The following is a 21,592-nucleotide window of genomic DNA, read 5'->3' on the forward strand; positions in this document are numbered from 1 at the left end:
AAAAATTAAAAAAAAAAAAAAAAAAAGAAGTACAGAATAAGAAAAAAGATCAAAGGATTCAGATTAATTATAAATTGTCAGTGCTTTATATACAAATATAAAACAATAGATAACAGTTGCCATTTAAATGCTAAGTGGCTATTTAAATTATGTTGCAATTTTCTCTTTACAATTTTCTACTTATATCCTTCAAGGAATTTCAACTCTAAATTTTGGTCTTCAATTATCTAACTACCCTAATTTCTCATTAATCCCAACTCAAACTACAGGCTTTAGATACGGAATCCTGTTCATGACATCTTGTGCTTTTTCTTCCATAACGCTCTGCTTTATTGGCACTGTTTTCCCTACCTCTTAATGGTGCTATTCCTATTTTTTAATGCACAGCCTTGTCTTTCTACCTTCTTTAAAACTAAACGAAAAACTCATCTTTTCCACTAAGTGCTAAACTACCTAAGTCAGAGTCTTCCCAAATTCCCTTGGCATTTGAAAATCTTGCTCCTAATAGATGCACTTATTTTGCTGAGACTGGACGTCTCATCTTAATGACTCACTAACTCCATCCCCTAGTTCGGAGAGCAGGACCTCTGGGGAAGAACTGAAAAGTTAACAGCCTTCCTGTTTTTTTCCTTTTCCCTTTTTGAGTTGCCAGGGCCTTAAGCTCCAACAGGCTGAAGGGGCAGGAAGGGGAGAGGCAAAGACCTGGTTGCTTAGGGATGCTCTGGACTAGACTTTAAAGCAGGTGAAACAAGCCTTCAGAATTCAGGGTTTGTCCAGACTACCTAACCAGCCCAAGCATGCAAACGAGGACTCCAACAGGAGATCTAGGTGAGGAACAGGAAGCACATTTGTCTAAGAATTCCCTGTGTCACACTGGATGGCTAGACAGAATGCACAAGGCAGGAAGGAAAATCTCAACTGGCACACTCTGTTCAAAGGCAACAAAACATTTCTGGGTTTCTAACAGCAAATATTTGTATATATTCTTTGTACAGCTAGGTAGTGGAGTTTTGGGTGGCAATGGACAACGAGCAAATATTTTAAATCATCTATAATCTTGAGCAAAGTACTGGTGTTGGCCGTTGGTTTTTGTTCTGAATGCACTATCCTTTCAAAATTATGATCACTACTTGTCTAACTTCATGATTCTCAACTATAAATATACGCCTTCAGAATCATATCCATAAACCTGACCAGGCTCCTATCCAAGATCCATATTTCCAACTGTTATCTTGATCATGTCATTTATTTATCTAAAGCATAATTACTCAACTGAAATCAAACTCAGTGTCCCCCCTCTCCCAAACTTGCACATCTGGTTCTTCTGCCAAGCCAGAACTTCAGACTCATCCTCAATTTCTACCACCCCCAAACGCTAACCAAGGCTGGAGCATTTAAAATTCTTTAATCTCAGCCGGCGCCGCGGCTCACTAGGCTAATCCTCCACCTAGCGGCGCCGGCACACCGGGTTCTAGTCCCGGTCGGGGCGCCGGATTCTGTCCCGGTTGCCCCTCTTCCAGGCCAGCCCTCTGCTGTGGCCAGGGAGTGCAGTGGAGGATGGCCCAGGTGCTTGGGCCCTGCACCCCATGGGAGACCAGGAAAAGCACCTGGCTCCTGGCTCCTGCCATCGGATCAGTGAGGTGCGCCGGCCGCAGCGCGCCGGCCGCGGCGGCCATTGGAGGGTGAACCAACGGCAATGGAAGACCTTTCTCTCTGTCTCTCTCTCTCACTGTCCACTCTGCCTGTCAAAAATAAAAAAAAAAAAAAAAAAAAAAAAAAACCAATTCATAGCCGGCGCCGTGGCTCAATAGGCTAATCCTCCACCTTGCGGCGCCGGCACACCGGGTTCTAGTCCCGGTTGGGGCGCCGGATTCTGTCCCGGTTGCCCCTCTTCCAGGCCAGCTCTCTGCTATGGCCAGGGAGTGCAGTGGAGGATGGCCCAGGTGCTTGGGCCCTGCACCCCATGGGAGACCAGGAAAAGCACCTGGATTCTGGCTCCTGCCAGGATCAGCGCGGTGCGCCGGCTGCAGCGGCGGCCATTGGAGGGTGAACCAGCGGCAAAGGAAGACCTTTCTCTCTCTCTCTCTCTCTCTCACTGTCCACTCTGCCTGTCAAAAAAAAAAAAAAAAAAAAAAAAAAAAATTCTTTAATCTCCCTGAAATCAGTGAGTTTCATCCCCATTATAAATTCCTCAATTCAAACTATTTCATCTCCCTCCAAAAGGAGGGAAGAGCCTTAGATGGCTGTGATCTTCCTATGTCAGGCCAGAGAGAGCTGCCCCATATGCTCATCTGTCACCTGTATTATTGACTCAAAAATTATTTGAGGAATAACCATCTCCAATGTTTCTCTGGATTATTCTGTTTATTATTAATACTGTGAGCAATTTCTTTAAAAAAAAAGATTTATTTATTTATTTGAAAAGTATAGTTACAGAGAGGTAGAGGTAGAGAGAGAGAGAGAGGTCTTCCATCTGCTGGTTCACTCCCCAGATGGCTACATCAGCTGGAGCTATGCCAATCTGAAGCGAGGAGCCAGGAGCTTCTTCCAGGTCTTCCACATGAGTGCAGGAGCTCAAGGACTTGAGCCATCTTCTACTGCATTCCTAGGTCATAGTAGTGATCCGGATTGGAAGTGCAGCAGCTGGGACTCAAACTGATGCCGACATGGGATGCCAGCGTTGCAGACCGGGGCTTTAACCTGCTGTGCCACAGTGCCAGGCCCTGTGATCCAGACTCCTAGGATGTTTTGCATTTTGCTCTCATAAACCTGCTCCTGTCTGATTTCTTGATTTTCTTTTGCACCCACTCAAAGATCAAATCTCTCCCTTCTCCTTAGACACAAATACCCTTTCATTTTTAATAATCTACAATAAATAGTAACTCAGTCCAGCTTATTTCATTAGCATGAGCACTCGTACACCATTTTAAGCCATTTGCTAAGGCTGTGCAGAGGTAATGAGTGAAGAAAGACAATATGGCCCACTCCCCACCAGCTTATCTATGCAGCCTTATTAACGGGGTCGGGGTAGACCACGTGGACAAATGAGTAAAATGTGTCCACTGTCTGCTGGGCTTCTTCCTCACAGTAAATGAAGGCTAAAATCCTTCAGCTACAGGCTTCTTACCCATCTTTTGGCAATACATACAAAGACTGATAATTCCATTTTCCTCTTTAACACCTCCGTTCTTCACTTCCGCGATCCTCTTCCTCCACCACCTTGGTTTCCACTGAATTCTCCTTGTCTACTCTTCCCCAGCATATCAGTATTCCTGTCACTCTCACTGGCACAGCATTTGAAATTTACCAATCATTGTCACATACATTTATTCACTTGTTCTTTCCAACCTAATTTTTTGGGGATTCCAAAATCAGTGAATACCATTCTATGTGTATGTGTTTGTACACACATCTGGTATCCAGCAGTATTTAACAGCATGCATATACATATAAAAGTTTGCATACAGCAAATGGTGCCCTTGCTGTTTTTTATATTTCATTTCAACGTGCAAGTGCAGTTCTAAAAGCTCAATGATTCAGGTTTTATATTTCTGGTTCCTTTGTCCAGTCAGGACACAGCTCAGGCTCCTGCACTTCCAGAGCAGGAAGAAGGTTATGCCTTATGTATTTCACATCACTACTTCATAGCACAAGAAGCATCCAGGTCTCTGAACTCCTACTCTGGTGACTTCCATTAAACCATATTTGCCCTATTAATGAAGGTTACCTTTACTGACAACTATTAATGAACCAGCATTTTATAAATTCAAGGGGGGAAATGTTTTATGGGTAGCCAGAGTTGATCACCAATCTCAAAGGGAAAAACTGTATACCAAAACACTCCTAGCTTTCCTTAAAAATCAAGAATTTAAGGAATGTTTCTAGATCCACTCAAAGTATTAGAGACCATCCTTGTGGTAATGACATTCAAATCAGACCAGAGCAAGGAGTACCCTGAATACTCCATAAACCCTAAATTAAACTATTTTTTTTAAAGATTTGTTTATTTATTTATTTGAAAGGCAGAGTTACAGAGAGGCAGAGGCAGAGGCGGAGAGAGAGAGAGAGAAAGAGAGAGAGAGAGAGAGAGAGAGAGACTTCCAGCCACCGGGTCACTCCCCAGAGGGCTGCCAGGACTGGAGCTGAGCCGATCCGAAGCCAGGAGCCAGGAGCTTCTTCTGGGTCTCCCACATGGGTGCAGGGGCCCAAGCACTTTGGCCATCTTCTACTGCTTTCCCAGGCCATAGCAGAGAGCTGGATTGGAAGTGGAGCAGCCAGGTCTCAAACCAGTGCCCATATGGGATGCAGGAACTGTAGGCAGTGGCTTTACCAGCTATGCCACAGCACCGGCCCTAAATTAAACTATTAGAAGTTTTAAGAAATTCCTAATATCCTGGGAAATATTCAGGACTGATAATCAGGAGACTGAAGTCTTAGTCCGCACTCCACCACAGACTGGCTCCCTGGGGAACATCACTTTAACTCTCTGTATCAAATTTCCTCTACTATAAAATTGGATAAGGCCACTGATCTTTCAGAATCATTCAGTGAATTCAATTAAAGAATGGCTGTAAATCACTTGGCCTGGAACATAACAGTCAAAAAACGGTAACCTCTTTTATAATGATTTTCATGTACAACATCATTCTTGGTTTCAGGGCCATGACCGACAACAGTCAACATATTCTTGGACTTGCTGGCCCTGCAGCTACTACAATAAATGCCTTCAAGGAAGTCATCTACATGACTTCTGGATTCCCTTCCTGGGTCACAACCCACGTCCTATAAATATAATTTGGAAAATCTTTTCCTAAGTGCATTATCTTTCTCTATGCCACATGAAAACTCATCAAAGGATGTTCCTGTAGCTCTCCTTGTTGGCTTGGCTTTTAACTACCTGGAACAGCACAAAGAGCTGCAAGTCTGGCAACTTTCACTGCCAGTCTATCTTTTAAATCATTTATAAAAATGTTAAATAAAACTGGGCCCAGCACTGCTCACCTGAAGGGTAATGGACTGCAGCCTCACATAAACAGCCCAAGCCAAAGACCAAATAATTAAGAAAACCCAGCTCCCCTTTGGCTGCATGCATAATTTAACCCTTAACAAAGTGTGTGGACCCTCCTAAGATTGTGTACGGTTAGTGAGTTTCTCCTTTAGTTTTAGAATACACAGGCATCCCTCGGGATTGTGGGAGATTAGTTTCAGGACTCTTGTGGATACCAAAATCGCAGATGCACAAGTCCCTAAGGTGAAGTGGCACAGTGTTGACACACAACCTACACACTGCCTCCTGTACACTGACCAGCTCTACATTACTATAATGCATCATATAATGTAAGTGTTATATAAATAGTGGTTATACTACTGTATTGTTTAGGGACTAATGACAAGGAAAAAAAAAAACTGTCTGCATTCTGTGCACTTTTTTTTTCCAGGTATTATTATAGATCTGTGGTTGGTTGAATTCTGATTCAAAACTGCTGGATGCACATGGCCAACTCTGTACATGTACAGGACAAAACACAAGGGCCAGCACTGTGGAGCAGTGGGTTAAGTGCCACTTGGGACATCCCATATCAGAGTTCCTGGTTCCACCCCAGATTCTGTGCCTCTGATCCAGCTTCCCGCCAATATACACGAGAGGCAGTGGTTGATGGCCCAAGTATTTGGGTCCCTGCCACCACAGTGGAAACCCAGATGGAGTTCCTGGCTCCTGACTTTGGCTTGGCCTCACCTGGGCTATCACAGGCATTTGCGGAGTGGATGGAAGATTCTCCCTCTCTCTGCCTCTATGTCACTCTGCCTTTCCAATAATAAATAAATCTTAAAAGAAAAATCTAGTCTAACTACCCTTTCAAGATCACTACTGCTGTGACCGGATTCTAAAGCCTTCCTAAGGTAGGACAGCTGGCTAACTCAGATGAAGAATGTTATTAAGTTGGACCATATATTCCTTCCTTCATGCTGTAACAACCACCCAGAAGCTAAGGAGAAATGTGCATGGACTGTACATCTACCGAGTCCACAGACCCTGCATGACAATTCACAATGGTCGTAATTATTCTAAATATATAAAGAAAACTCCAATCCAATTTAAAAACAAGTAATGGATGATTATCTTTTCCTATGATATGGCATTCCTGATGTCTCCTAAAACCATATTTAACTAAATCATTTATTCACAAAACTAGACTATAACAGACCTGATAAAATGATTTACACATCAACATTGTACAAAATTCCTACAAGCATATCATGAATACAATAAATGTTCAACAAACTGTGACAATTTTATAATCCTCATAATAGTTAATCAAAAGACGATCCAGAACTGATCACTTTTCAGTCATTAAAATTACATATTGGTGAAAAAAAAAATATGACCCTAGAAATTTCTGATGGCTCCATGTATTGTCTTAGCTCTGCCAGCGTCTCTTGCTTGGTCCCATGCATTTATCATCTGAAGTACCACCAACAATCTACCTGCCTGAGATGGCAAAGCAATAGTAAGGTTACTACTGGCATGATAAAGACACTTTTGAGCTATAACTAGCTTCTGATTTTAATCCCTCAGCTATAAAACAAACTTACTTCAATGAAACTCTAAAAATAAGGGCAATTAAAATAAACTATCTGAGATACATTTAAAAATGAAATTAATGGGGGCCGGCACTGTGGTGTAGTGGGTAAAGTCACCACCTGCAATGCTGGCATCCCATATGGGTGCTAGTTCAAATCCTAGCTGCCTCACTTCCAATCGAGCTCTCTGCAATAGCCTGGGAAAGCAGTGGAAGATGGCTCAAGTCCTTGGGCCCCTGCACCCATGTGGGAGACCCAAAGAAGCTCCTGGTTTCGGATCAGCGTAGCTCCAGCTGTAGCAACCATCTGGGGAATGAACAAACGGATGGAAGACCTCTCTTTCTCTCTCTGCCTCTCTGTCACTTTGCCTTTCAGATAAATAAATCTTTTTTAAAAATGAAATTAATGTTAAAAGAGAGTAATAAAAAAATGGTAAGCTCTGTGGCAACGCTCTGGTGCAGTGGGTTAAACCACTGCTTGTGACATAAGCATACCACATCAGAGTGTCGGTTTGAGTCCCAGCTACTCCACTTTTTATCTAGCTCCTTGCTAATGAGCCTGGGAGGCAGCTGAAGATGGCCCAAGTGCTTGGACTCTGTCACCCATGTGGGAGACCAAGATGTAGTTCCTGGCTCCTGGCTTTGTTCTGGCCAGACCTGGCTGTTGTGGCCATGTGGGGAGTGAAGCAGCAGATGGAAGAGCTATCTTTCTCTCTCTCTCTCTTTCTCCCTCTGCCTTTCAAATATATAAACTACATTTTTTAAAATGGTAAGCTCCAGTGTGACAGATAAGAAGTTATTTGTCATGACAGGAGGCCAAGATGTTGTAAGAGGAAAAGACCACAAAGACGCATGAGAGCTGAAGTTGTGACGACTATGAGTGAAAGAAGAGCTGCTCTAACAGCACCAGGAGGACCTGAGAAGACAGAGCCAAGGAGCACCGGGAAGAAATCCACCATTCTTTGAGTGACACAATTAACAAAGACTCTGAGATCAGGAATGGCTCAATCTGTCACCACCAAAAACATGTGCTGGGAGTGGGCGTTTAGCCTAGTGGTTAAGACACCTGTGTGCCACAAGGGAATGCCTGGGTCCAATTCCCAGCTCCGGCTCCTGCCTCCACCAACGCAGACCCTGGGAGCCAGCAGTGATGGCTCAAGTAATTTGGTTCCTGCCACGCACATGGGAGACCTGGATTGTGTTCTCAGGTGCTGACTATGGCCCAGTCCCAGTTGTTCTGGGCACTTGGGAAGGGAGCCAGCAGATGCAAGTTTTGTCTGTTGTCTGTCTCTAAATTAAAAAAAAAAAAAAAAAAAATCAATCTGGGAGGCCACAGTTGTGACACAGCAGGTTAAGCTGCTGCTTCAACACCAGCATCCCATGTGGAATGCCAGTTCCAGTCCTGGAGGTTCTACTCCAATCCCGCTTCCAGCTAATGCACCTGGGAAGTCAAGGGAAGATGGCCCAAGTACTTGGGTTCTTGCCACCCCTGTGAGACCAGGATGGAGTTCCTGGCTCCTAGCTGTGGACTGGCCCAGAATTGGCTGTTGGAACAATTTAGGGAGTAAACCGGCAAAGGGAAGATCTCTCTGTGTCTCTCCATCTTCCTGTTGCTCTACCTTTCAAATAAATAAATAAATAAATAAATAAATATTTTTTAGGTGGCTCTGTGGCACAATGAATAGCACACTGGACCTAAAAAAAAGAATTTGGTTCATTGGGGCCAGTGCTGTGATACAGCAGGTTAAACCGCCACCTACAGTGCTGGCATCCTGTGAGAGTGATGGCTGCTCTACTTCTGATCCAGCTCCCTGCTAATGTGCCTGGGAAAGCAGCAGAGAATGTCCCAAGTGCTTGGGCCCCTGCACCCACATGGGAGACCTAGATGAAGCTCTGGCTCCTGGCATCATTCTGGCCCAGCCCTGGCCATTGTGGCCATTTGGGGGGTGAACCAGTGTATGGAAGACTTCTTTCTCTGCCTCTCTCTATATAACTCCAACTCTCAAATAAATAAATAAATCTAAAAAAAAAAATCTGGTACATCACGCAGTCATCACTAGTAGGGCCTGTGTTACAAATGAGAGAATTGTGGGCTGGTGCCATGGCTCACTTGGCTAATCCTCTGCCTGTGGCGCTGGCAACCCGGGCTCTAGTCCCAGTTGGGGCAGCAGGTACTAGTCCCATTTGCTCCTCTTCCTGTCCAGCTCTCTGCTGTGGCCCAGGAGGGCAGCGGAGGATGGCCCAAGTGCTTGGGTCCCTGCACCCGTCTGGGAGACTGGAAGGAAGCACCTGGCTCCTGGAGGCCATTAGGGGAGTGAACCCACAGAAGGAAGACCTTTCTCTCTGTTTTTCTCTCACTATAACTCTACCTGGCAAATAAAAATAACAATAATAAAAAGCAAAACAAAAAAACAAATGAGAGGATTGTATGTTAAAAACCTGAGTTATACCACACACAGACCTTCTAAATTACTGATTTCCTCACTTAAGTTTGTCTCGTAGGCCTCTAGACCTCACTGTATTTTCACTAGAATATCTGCAAATCAATTATTAATCTTTTGGCTCTAGAATAATAAAACAAGCCATAATAAGGGTCTCCCAATGACATTGCAGAGATGAAAGTTCAATTCAATATTTGAGTCTATAAAATAAACCGAAAACAGATTAGCAAGAGAAAATACATACTCACTTCTTCTGTGCAAGCACGTGGGAGCCACAGAAACTATGAAACTCTAAGAGGAGCCAGATGGTTGAGGTTTACACTGCATTCTGAGCTGCAGAAAGGAACAGAGGCTTGGGACACCAGGGCCAAGATGGTACCAGGAGAGAGGAGGGTGAGCAGAGGAAATGCACTGAGAAAAATGTCTTTGCCTCACTCTACAGTTAAAGTCCCTCAGGTAACAGCCCTCAGAGGACGATGTGCCATCCTGCGGCGATCTGAGTGGAGACGTCCATATGGTATTTCTCAGATCCAGATGAGGCCGATAAGGGACCCGGAGAAAGCCTGTTTGCATCTGCTGTCTACTTCACTAACGTAGATTTCCTCTAGAGATGGAAATTTTCCTCGGACCAGGACAGCTTTTCAGAGCTATTCCTACATCTGCAACCCCTCTGAAAAACCATCTCAAAACTTGCCAAAGATGCACACTTGGGTGGGGACACTTGACCTTCCTATGACATTCAGAAAAGCAGACACGTTCCCTATAACTCAATATGTAGACCTAATGAAGGTCCCATGGAAGCAGAGGGGGAACAAAACGCGAGAGCACCACTTGCAGTGACTGGCCCCTAAGGCAGACCACTATTTGGTCACATGTTTAATGGGACCTGCATGGCGCCAGCATCCCATATGGGCATTGGTTCAGCCCCAGCTGCTCCACTTCCAATCCAGCTCTCTGCTAGAGCCTGGGAAAGCAGTGGAGGATGGCTCAAGTGCTTGGGCTGCTGCACCCATGTGGGAAACCTGGAAGAAGCTCCTGGCTCCCGGCTTCAGATTGGCCCAGCTCCAGCCATTGCACCCATCTGGGGAGTGAACCAGCAGTTGGAAGACCTCTCTCTCTCCCTTTTTTGCCTCTGCCTCTCTGTAACGCTGCCTTTCAAATAAATAAATAAATCTTCAAATAAGTCTTTAGCCGGAAACTGACTGCATTCAACAAGGAAACAAATGGGTATATAAGCACCTACTCACAGCCAATGAACCCCAGAGGATAGTGTCTAATATTCGTTGTGCCCCTACTATGTGCTGGGCAGTTAAGTCTTCACCACCAAGATAATAATACCCTTATTTTCAGATGAGGAAACCTAGAGACTTGGGGTTAAACCCCCTTTCCTGAGATCATGTTAAGTGACTGACATAGAAATTCTTTCTCTGTTACAACTTGATAAAAATTATTGTCATAGTTATAATTCTATTATTGCTTAAAAGTACTAAAACCCATTTTAATAAAACCCCCAATACTTAACTGAAAATAACTTTTAGACAATTCAGTTGGAAAGGGCCTTTTGAATTCTTAATATCCTTCAAGCAACTAATTAATTTAAAAATTACAGAATACTGGCCTATTCTAAGATGTTCATCTAATATTTTAGCTGTTTATCTTATTCCAATGAGAGGCAACTATCAGCACTTCCACTAACATTGCAGCATTATCATTTTAGACTTTTAAAACTCACCCAGTTTTCTATCATTTTATGAATGAAAGTCATCAATTCAAAGTTCTCCATCCTGGGGGGCCAGCACAGTGGCACAGTGGGTCAATGCCCCGCCTGAAGCACCGGCATCCCACATGGGTGCCGGTTCGAGTCCCGGCTGCTCCACTTCCAATCCCGCTCTCTGCTGTGGCCTGGGAAAGCAGTAGAGAATGGCCCAAGTCCTTGGGCCCCTGCACCTGCATGGGAGACCTGGAAGAAGCTCCTGTCTCCTGGCTTCAGATCAGCGCAGCTCTGGCCTATGCGGCCAATTGGGGAGTGAACCAGAGGATGGAAGCTCGCTCGCTCTCTCTCTATGTAACTCTGACTTTCAAATAAATAAATAAATCTTTAAAAAAAAAGTTCTCCATCCTTAGAAGGGAACACTATCACAAATAATCCTAAAACCATTTATATTCAGCAGAAGTAGACAATGTGAATGTGACAGAGTAGAAAAAAAAATCTGGACTCAAGTCCAGAGACCTACCCACCAATGCTGGCTCCACCAATAACCCCAATTTAGTGCCTTCAACCGTGCTGGGCACTGCTTTCCTGATGTGCAGAATAAGCACCTCTGTGAGGTGCTCTTCCCGCTCTAAGAGCAATGTGCCTCACCCCTCCACACTCCCCATTCTCCTTCTGTTTAGTTACTGCCACTACTTCATAGCCAGGAAGCATGGTTTTCCCTCTGTTCTGCAGCAAGAGCAAGCAGCCCTCTCTCCACAAGGAGAGTGAGGAAAGTCTCCCAGCCCGCTGGTTTGCATACATGGTTCTCAAGGTGATTAATGTAGAAGCCATTTTAATGTTAAAAGGTGTTAGGTTTCAATATTTTAGGCTACTGTTTTGTATGCCAGTACATTCTCCCTAAGGACAAATTAGTGAAATTCAAGGACAATAGGAAGAAGGAAAGAACAATTCTTCATTAGTTAGCTATTCCAGCACTGAGAAGGTGCCAACTGAAACGTTAACATCCTCCTGCAGAAGTGCTTTCCCTCACCGATGCACTGAAGGGCAAAACACGATCGACAAATTTTCCTAAACGATGTTCAAGTCCTCTCCAATCAAACAGGCTTTTCGTTTTGTAAACTGTAAATTACTCAACAAATGTGAGATATTAGTAACATATATGACTAAGAAAATATTAGTAAGATTAAATATCTAGCTGTGCAACCCGTAGCTTACTCTTCCGTGGACAGCCACAACCTGGGACCCTAGGGACCTCCTAGGAGGCCCTCCTCAGATTGGACCACTGCCTAATCTTGTGCTTCTCTACGTTCCCAACCCATTCTCAGAAGACTGTTATGTAAACGCGAGACTAAGTGTCTAACGCGAAGACTCCCAACTATGAGAAAACTCAACCTGATTGTAGTGCTGCTTTCTAGAGCCGCCAGCTTCCCAGCATCTCCTTCCCAACTTAACGCCTAAAGCTAAAATATTTTAAAGCTTCTATAGTATTATAGTTCAATCTTGCATGACCTTGTAAAGAAACAAAAGGAAGACATGTGAATAACTTCTTAATCTCCTAGAATAGGTCAGTAGTAAATTACAATCGTTCGGTCCAATCTAAACGTTAACTGGGAAGAAGTGAAGACACCACTACAGATGGTGGTGGGGCTGCCACAAGAAATTCAAGATGTACTCGGGATTATCTCCAACATAATCGATAACCGATTTCAAAAAGTACCACCCAACACACACATGCATCTTGAAATAAAGGCTCACTGACCAAGTCCAGCAAATGCCAAAGAAAAATGTCAAAACCTCCTCGTGACTCCCAACCCCAAGGCTTTCAAAGTTCAGAACCAAACCCAGATGTACTTGACACTGCTCTGTAGCATCTCTCTTTACCTGCAACCGCCTCCCCAGTCACTCCGCTACAACCACTCGGGCGCCCCGAGAACCTCAGGAGCCCAAGTAGTGGCCGAAGGGTCTCGCCGGCGCCCGCCTCCGCATCCCCAAGCAGCTCCGGCTAAGCCCCCGGGGGTGCGCCAGTCACTCCCCGCATCCACGCTCGCCTGCTCCCTCCCTCAATCCCCCCACCACCACCACGGCGGATCTTTTCTCGGCGACCTTGAGGGCCCCCGCACCGGGGACTTACAGCCCCAAGTGTCTCGGCCGGTCACCCCTTTAACTGCTGCTCGCGTCCAGTGGCCTCCCCGCGACTCATCGCGACCAGGCTCACCGACGCCTTCCGCATAGCCCGGGACGACCCCCTTCTCCTTAGGTGCCCGACGTTCCGCCAACCAGAAGAGCAATTGCACTGAAATGCACCGACAGCTCGCTGAATGCAAGCGCCCACTACGCGCGGCGTGGGCTGCACGGGCGCGCGGCCCCGGGCTCGCCGTCCTCTCCCGACTCGGCCCATCCCGACCCGAGGGCCGGTGCTACCGCCCGGAGTGCGGAGGCGGCGCCGGCCGAAGGTGGACTGCGCCGAGAGGCGCCGCTACCCGCGGCCAGCCGGACGCGACTGCGGGGGTACTCACCGGGCGCGGCGCGCGGGGCGGCCTCATCCAGGGCACCTGCGGCCAGGCAGGACGGGCCCGGACGGCGCAGTCACCACCGACTGGGCGAGTCCGCCCGCCGGCGCGTCCCGTCCCCTCTGATGGTCCAGCCAGCGCAGCCTCGCTTCCTCCGGACGGAGCCCGGGGACCCCAGCTCCGCCGGATGCCCCCGCCAGGCCCCCACCCCCTTCCCCGGCCGCCTCCCCCTCTTCACCCTCTTCCCCTCCCCCCTCCCCCCAACCCCCACCGGAATGGAAAATACCTCCCGGGGAGGGGGGCGGGGGGCGGGCGGGGGCACGCCTCTCTGAAGGGCAGCCTACCGTGACCAATAACAGGCGGGGCCTCGGAGGGGCGGGATTCCCAGCGGCCAATCCGGAGGCGGGAAGGTGAAGGCCCGAGGAGGGAAGCAGGGAGCGAGAGCGGGGCGGCCGGGGAGTCAGGCAGGTCCGGCCGCTCGGGTGCGCGCGGTGCGCGGCTGCCATTTTGGAGTCGGGCAGCTGCGACGGCGACTGAGTCCGGCCCGGTGAAAGGGAGGAGCCAGTCAGGTGGGAGAGAGGCTGTCACGTGGGCTCGGGGGCGGGGAAAGGCGGGCTGCGGCCCGAGGGGAGGGGTCGGTGGCGGCGAGTCACGGGGGCTGAGGAGAGTCACGTGTTCGGAGAAGGGCCAGCGGTGGGCTGGGGGTGGAAGGTCAGCTTGAGGTGGGAGAAAGGGGAAAGCTTTGTCCGTGGTTTCAACTCTGTAGGGAGAAGGAGAGGAAAATGCTGAATGGAGGGCGTGAGTGGCGGGTAGGAAAATGTGAATGAGTCTCCCTAGCTCTCTCCAGCATGGAGCCACCCAGTCACTAAATTCCAAGATCCACGGGAAAGCAGGCACCTCATGTAATTCAAGTCTTCCCATTCCCATTCCAGCTGCCACACGGGTGACTCACGAATCGGTGGGAGGGATGTGCTGACCCCGCTTTGCCTGCACTCTGTGTGGAAGGGCAATGGCTGAAAGGGCAGAGGCAGGGACGCTCAGTGGAGGATGGTGGTGCCTGCGGGTCTCTTTGCTCCGACCTTTGGGAAACATGGGCATTCGCTGACGTAGGGGTCCCCTCGTCACTACGGGACATACCTAGGATCGTGTTCCAACACCTGCGGACTTAATAAACCAGGAAACGCTGGGGAGACCCTGTCTAGCTCTCATCCTGTGCTGAAACTCATGCCTCAGCTAGAGGCTAGATTACTCCCCCGGCAGGCCGATGAACGCGCTCTTCTTAAGGCGTCTGTATGACCTAGTTCCAGGGTCACTTTTCATCTTTTATCTTACTTCCCCTCCTACGCTGCAGCCTGAAGACCACTTCCTTCTTGAAGGTTTTTCTCCTCCCCCGCACACCCTGCCCCCGCCCCTTTCCTTGACACCACGTGCCCTTACATGGTTTTTCTCTGTTCACTGTCCACTAAGAGAGAGTCACGGTGTCTGACCGCTTCCCCGAGGGCACATGGTCCTTCTGCACATTCTGCTGGCTTCAACAGCCTAATGGACATGTAGTGAGGTCCAGCTCTGCATAGATCCATGCCTTTTGGACGTTTGCTTGTATGACATGTCCGAATTGGAACTTGTAGCGCCATGCAGTGTGGGAAACCTGCTCCTTCTCCATTGTGCTTTGTCTTCTGTGACAATACCACCGTCCACTCAAATGGGAGTAATCGTCTATACCACTACAGGGCTCTCGGATCTCCTAGCCCTTCTCCCCGTGATGTGTTGATTATACATGTATGTACTAAATGCTCACGCTTCTCCAGGTATGGTGTCACTGCCTCACTTGCATCGTTTATTCTTTAGACCAACTGTTTACTGAACACCCTACTACATGCCAGGCACGATTTAAGGTGCTCAAGATATGGTGGTGAACAAAACTGCCAAGGATCCTGAAGGGGTGGGACAAGCTGAGTAAGTTCATAAATGAGATAATTCAGGGTCTGGTGGGGATACGTGTTATGAAGACAGTGAAACAGGGAAACCTGTAAGAACCTCTCCAAGTTGTTGCCCAGCTCTTTGCTGCCCCCACCCCTCCTTCTAATCCATTCTTACTCTGCAGGAGGAGGTGGTCCTGATCCCTGCACCTGGAGTCTTGTTCTCATCCTCCTTCATCTGCAAGGACTTTTCCAGATCTTTATTTTCCTGTATTACAGCTGCCTGAATACAGATGGTAAGCTCTTGAAGGTCAGGGGTACACATCCTGGTACCTCTCCAGTGCTCAGAATAGGTGCTTACCAAATGAGTGGTAAATGAATTGATGGCGCCCTGGTACCTGAAACAGGCTAGCCTAAAAGCTCTTCCAGCCCAAAGCAGCCAGGCAAGTCAGTGAAGCACCAATTTGAGTGAAGTGGCCATGATGCCTCGAGGCCAGGCACAGGATAAGAAATGAGATCACCTGGTTTGGTCCCTTTCAGTCCAGGGGGAGTCCATGATGCTCTGCCCCATGTGTGGCAGTAGTTGCTTCATAAATACTACTCGAGAGTGCCAAGAATACGTGGACAGCTGACAAGTACTCTTTGTTTCGGTTGATGAGCTTCAAACCCCGGGGAACTCTGGGTGAACTGGCAGGGTAAGGCCTTGCAGAAGGTTGCAGTTGCCACATCACTTTGAATTTCCAGGCCCTTGGGTATTGCACCCCAACAGAGAGCTAGATGTTGCCAGTTCCGTCATAGCCATTGTAATTAAATCCAAGTTCTGGCAAAGGGCAGTACATAATTATGAAGTATTATTATGGTTTTTTATCATTATTAGGCACCCAGCTGCCCAGCCCAGGAAACCACAGTAGTAAAACACTGAGAAGCCAAGCTCCTCTCCCAGCTGGCATGAATCAATACCAGGTGTATTGGCACATAGTCTTACAGCTCCACATTCATCAAGATGAGACTTTCTGTTCCCTCTTTTTGGCAAAGTAAAATTTTAAATGAATGGAAAGAGGAAGTGTAAGGAGAGACCTTTGCCATCACCTCTGAATGGAATTTCTTTCTTTCTTTCATCTCCTCAGAATGATCTCTTTGCATTTACGAATTTATCTCATAAATCTTGTTGGAGTTTATCCTTGACCCGCGCACTTCCTAAGCATCATTCTGCAATGCCCCCTGGGGGTGTACGGCATTGTGTTAGGATGAGAGTACAAAGCACAAGAAAGAACCCTTTTGCTTTCAAGAAACTTAGAGGCTGAATAATTCAGAAGGCACTGTCAGGGTTGACAGGAAGTCTGCCATTTGTTAAGCAGCTACCCAGTGCCATACTTGGCATGTTCACCTGTGCTTTCTGACTTAATCTGTACCACCTTTAAAGGTGGGTTTCATTATCCCCCTTTTCTTCAAGGTCACAAAGAGTAAATTGCAGAGCCGAGATTCCCACATGAATGTATAAATTGGTAATTGTAGCCTTATAGTGGATTATAGGTATCAGATTTCAGCTCTTCTATCAAATTAAAATGGCTTCTTGTACAAAGTAGAATTTAAGCTGAGCACTGAGAGGACAATTCAGAAGTGATGCTGAAGGAATGGTGCCAAATGAGGAGGCCAAATTGGCCGTGAGCCTAAAGTCAATCAATAAGGAAAGACTTCTTGTCCGGCAATGAGTCATGTTATATTCTTCAAGTATCTGAGCTGCTCCAAATGGGGAAGTCATCCCACGTGGTACTGGGTTGGGAGACGTGGGCTGAGGAAGGGTACAAGGAGGATGGAGGAGGTTTGGGAAAGGAGCAAGTCTTTGAATAGAGAACTCCCAAAATAGCCAGTCAGCGGGTGCATCCAGCATTGGCTTCTGAATCAGCTGAAATCATGGCAGCCTCCCTGCTGCCAGTCACTGCTTCCTAACTGAAGTGTGCAGAACGATTCCTCATTCATTTCCTTTTTTTCCTGAAATAATTGATCATTTGTCAGTGATTTATTTAGTATTTAGGATGTTATACCAGGCAGTTCACATCTACAATTGTTTAAAAGGGATATAAGATTCGATAAAATGCACTCAATTTAAGTGTACCATTTTGATCTGTTTTGAGACACATGAGGGTACTTTGAAAAATTCCTGGAAATACATATTATGCAAAAACTCTACATGGATTTCAAAACTTTTTCACACCAAAATAAACTTATCTTTTTATTCCATTTGCCAGGAACCTTTTGAAGTAGTATATATGAAGATATATGCCTATGTATGTCACCACGATAACCAAGAACTAGAACATCTTAGGGCCAGCATTGTGGCATAGCGGGTTAAGCCTATGACAACAGCATCCCATATGGATTCCTATTCGAGTCGGAGTCCCGGCTGCTCCTCTTCCAATCCAGCTCCCTGCTAATGCGGCTGGGAAAGCAGCAGAACATGGCCTAAGTCCTTGAGCCCCTACACCCATGTAGGAACATCTCCAATACCCCCCAAAATTCCCTTGTGCCTCAGTAGAAATGTTAATACAATTTGTATTTTGGTGATTTCAAAATCTAGATCTCTAGCTTCAACTTTGCTTTCAAATTCTAGACCCATATTTGTAGTTACCTGCTTAACATATCTACCTACCTGCAAGCTACAAATAGGCACATCAAACCAAACATGACTAATAACAAATGCTTTATATTAAGTCCAGAAGAAGTCTCATCCCTTCCCTGCTGTTTCTTTCTCATACCGTATTTTCAAAGCTCTCCAAGTTAGCTGAGGAAGTCTTACACACTAGAGTTTATAAGAATAATCTGTTCTCCCCCTTCTCTTTCACCTTTCCAAGTCAATAAATGATTCTAACTCAGACAAACGTGCTTTAATGGGTCCTTCCTTTTCTGCTATCCTGATTCAGATACTTATCTCACTTGCATGACTGCAAAAAAAAAAAAGCCTCCTACCTTGTTTCTTCATGCTCCAATTCATCCACCAATCTGCCACTCTAAATTTTCCTCTGAAAATCCAGATCCGACTGTTTGAATCCCCCACTTTCATGGGCTGCCCAACTGCAGACAAAATGGCACTGGAAATCTTTCACTGTCTTGTCCCAACCTTGACTTCTGGCCTCCTCTGCCGCTACTAGATGAAGTACATGGCCCACGTTTCATCTCTCTCTGCTTTTCATCAAATCTTTGCTTGAAATGTGCCTCCTCCACCACGTGAAAACCCTGCTTTATCTTTCACAGCCCCATTTAAATGATCTTTCCCCAGTGAAGTGTTTCCACAGCTCTACCATAAAAGCAGAACTCTCTGTCACCTAAGCCTTCCACGCATTGATCTACACAACACTGGTCACACTGACTAGATATGGTGGTGAAATAGAACAGAAGGGCCCCGTCAGAAGATCTGGGCTTCAGTGAAGTCACTTGTCATTCACTGTGCCACCCAAAGCAATGCACATAACCTTTCTGAGCCTCAGTTATTTCATTTATGAAATTGTCATAAAAATGTCAAGAAAGGACTCGTGGTGGTCACATGAGGTTATTGTGAATGTGAGTGTGATTTGCACTATGCAACTATCAGATATAGTCGCAGAGCTGTAACTGCTGATAAATTTTGAGTAATTAGATTGGTTGATGACATTGGTTACCATTTTTTATAGAATCATATTCTCCCAATTATTCTTTCAATTAACTTTCTTAGCCTACTTTCTACAATGTTTCTTTAAAAATCAATCATGACATTTCTTTTTTTATTGACATTTCTCATTTCTTTTTGTGATTGTTGATTGCCTTTGTAATTAAATAGTCACTTTAAGAAGTCTCTGAGGAAAAGAAATAAACTACCCATGATTAATTTAAATGCTTTTTTCAAATTCCTTAACAAAGAATGTTTTAGAGCTATCTTGTCCCAAGCGTATTCTAGGCACTGGGCAAACAGACGAAAAGGAGGGACTTCCTAAAACTTACAGTGATGAGCTGGGGGCCAAGCCAGTCAAAAAGGATTTACTGCGTGTGCCAGCGTGGGCAGGGCTGGCCTCCCTAGGAAGCAGTGTTCGAGCACTGTTGGTTAGGAGACAACCAGACCAAAATCCGGGAAGAGCATTCCAGACAGATGGAAGAGCACATGCAGAGGCCCTGGGACACGGGCAGGCAAAGCACATGTGAGGGACTGAGAGGGGGAAGCCGGGGTGGCAGTACGAGCTGAAATCAAAGATGCAGACTGGGGCTGGATTACATGGTGCTTTGAAGGTCAGGGTAGAGTAAGTGTGTTAGGAAGCCTTTGAAGAGCTTTCAGCAAGGATGTGATATGGTTTCATTTGTTTTGAAATGCACAGGGAGGATGCCTTCTGGGGCAGTGGGAGAGAGGATCAGAGGCAGATCCGTCGTTGTGGTCCAGACTACAGATGGGGTGGTCTGGATTGGGGGCTAGTGCTGAAGATGGGGAAGAGGAGTAGGTTTTACTGATGGATGTGATGGAGTACATGAGAAAAAGACATTAAATAAAGAGGACCCTTAGGATTTAACCTAAGTAATTAGGTGGGTGAAAGCTTGGTTTATAGAGTATGAGTTCTGTGGCAGACATAGGGCTAAATAAACTCTGAGAATACAAAACTCAGTAAGACCTTGCACTCAGGAAAGGCCTTTGGCCTAGCAGTTAAGATGCCTGTGTCCCATATTGGAGAGCCTGGGTGCATATCCTGGCTCTACTTCTGGTTCTAGGTTTCCACTGATGCGCACCCCAGGAGGCAGCAGGCAATGATTCAAGTACTTGGCCTCCTGACACCAACATAGGAGACCAGATGGAGTTCCAGGCTTCTTGCTTTGGCCTGGCCCAGCCCTGGCTGTTGGAGTACTTGGGAGCTTGCTCTCTGTCTATCTATCTCTGTCTGCCTCTGTCTCTCTGCTTTTCAAATAAGTTAATTTTTTTAAGTGAATACGATGCCATCCTTTCTTTTAAAAAACAGTCTAGAAGGGAAGACTTCCTCACCCCTGATAGTCTCTATGGCATGCTATTAGCACAGTGACACAAGTAAGCACGGGTTACAAGGAGCACACCAACAAGAACTCCTAGCCTGGGCCAGATAGATGAGCCAGGAGTGTCACCCTCTGGGGAAGGTAACCAGGGAGCTTTCCTGGCATTGACGAACATGAGCTTTAATAAATGCTTTAGGTAAAGCTTTGACTTAACTCTTCAAAATAAATGAGGCATAATCATTGTCAGTAACATTTGCCAGGATCTCTGATTTATTATTTCTTGTTAAGAAGAAAAAAGAATATGAAAAATTGCTAGGGCACTAAAGATATTGAACAATGGCAAGGTACTCAGCTAATGAGAATGGGAAATCAGCATGCTGTATGCTTCTGCTGCAGCCCTTAACCCCTACCAATGATATGCCTTTGGTTCAAAATTGTTATTGTGTTTTAATAGTAACTGTTTTTAAAATTATTTTATTGACTTTCATTCTATTTGAAAGGCAGAGAGAGATAGAGACAGGAAGACAGGCCGAGAGGTTGTCTCTCCACTGGTTCACTTCCCAAATGCTTACAACAGCCAGGGCTGTGCCAAGCCAAAGCAAAGACCCTGTCACTCCATCTAGGTCGCCCACGTGGGTGGCAGGGCCCCAAGTACCTGAGTCATCACTTGCTGCTCCCAGAGTGCACATTAGCAGGAAGCTGGATCAGAAGCAAAGGAGACAGGACTCGACCTAGGCACTCCAGTATGGGGTGCAGGTGTCCTAAGAGGTGATGTAACCGCTGCACATATGACTTCTGAATGACTTCTCTTGAGGATTTTTCTTTTTGGTAGATATTTGTTTAGCTGATATACTCCCATGTTTCACAAATTAAAATAAAATGAAAAGGTAGAGTGACAAGTCTTCTTTCCCCCCGCCCCTCCACCTGCTCTTGGTAGGTAGATGTAACTGGGTTCCACGGTTTGGATTTGGTTGGAGAGTCTCCTACAAGAGTTCACGAATTGGCAGCTCAGTGCTCTGTGTGGCCATTCTGGCAGCTGATGTGCACCTTTAAGAGGTGGGGCCTGGGGGGAGGTTGTTTGGCCATTGAGGGTGTTCTCTCAGGAACCTGTTGTTACAAGAGCGAGCCCAATGAGGTCTTCCTCCCACAGGCACTCCTACCAAGACAACCTGCCATGGGTTGATGCAGCCAAAGGTGACCCTCACCATGCCGTTTAGACTTTCAGCCTCCAAAACTGTGAGCTGAAGAAACGTCTTTTCTTTTTTTCTTTTTTTTTCTTTCTTTCTTTTTTTTTTTTGACAGGCAGAGTGGACAGAGACAGAGAGAGACAGAGAGAAAGGTCCTCCTTTGCCATTGGTTCACCCTCCAGTGGCCGCCACGCTGATCCAATGGCAGGAGCCAGGTACTTATCCTGGTTTCCCATGGGGTGCAGGGCCCAAGCACT

General features: G+C 46.3%; 1 protein-coding gene and 1 long non-coding RNA gene across 4 annotated transcripts in view; one reads left to right on the top strand and one right to left on the bottom strand.

The window, feature by feature from the left end:
• Positions 1-13,813, bottom strand: part of SOCS5 (suppressor of cytokine signaling 5) — a 72,817-nt gene extending 59,004 nt beyond the window's left edge. The window contains exon 1 of one of the 3 annotated variants that reach the window (XM_008254440.5): positions 13,591-13,813. The gene's annotated coding sequence lies outside the window, so the exon portion shown is untranslated. Of the gene's footprint in view, positions 1-12,951; positions 13,133-13,252 lie in introns of those variants that run through there. The other 2 variants (XM_008254439.5, XM_008254441.5) reach the window with 2 other exon arrangements.
• LOC138848630 (uncharacterized) lies at positions 13,683-18,044 on the top strand. The gene is made up of 4 exons (XR_011386658.2): positions 13,683-13,815; positions 15,095-15,202; positions 15,351-15,461; positions 17,415-18,044. It is a non-coding gene; the product is annotated as an uncharacterized LOC138848630 (long non-coding RNA).
• Positions 18,045-21,592: the final 3,548 nt, after the last annotated feature.

The sequence above is a fragment of the Oryctolagus cuniculus genome, chromosome 2 (genome assembly GCF_051225735.1).
Source record: "Oryctolagus cuniculus isolate XC-2025 breed Fujian yellow rabbit chromosome 2, ASM5122573v1, whole genome shotgun sequence".
Lineage (NCBI taxonomy): Eukaryota > Metazoa > Chordata > Mammalia > Lagomorpha > Leporidae > Oryctolagus > Oryctolagus cuniculus.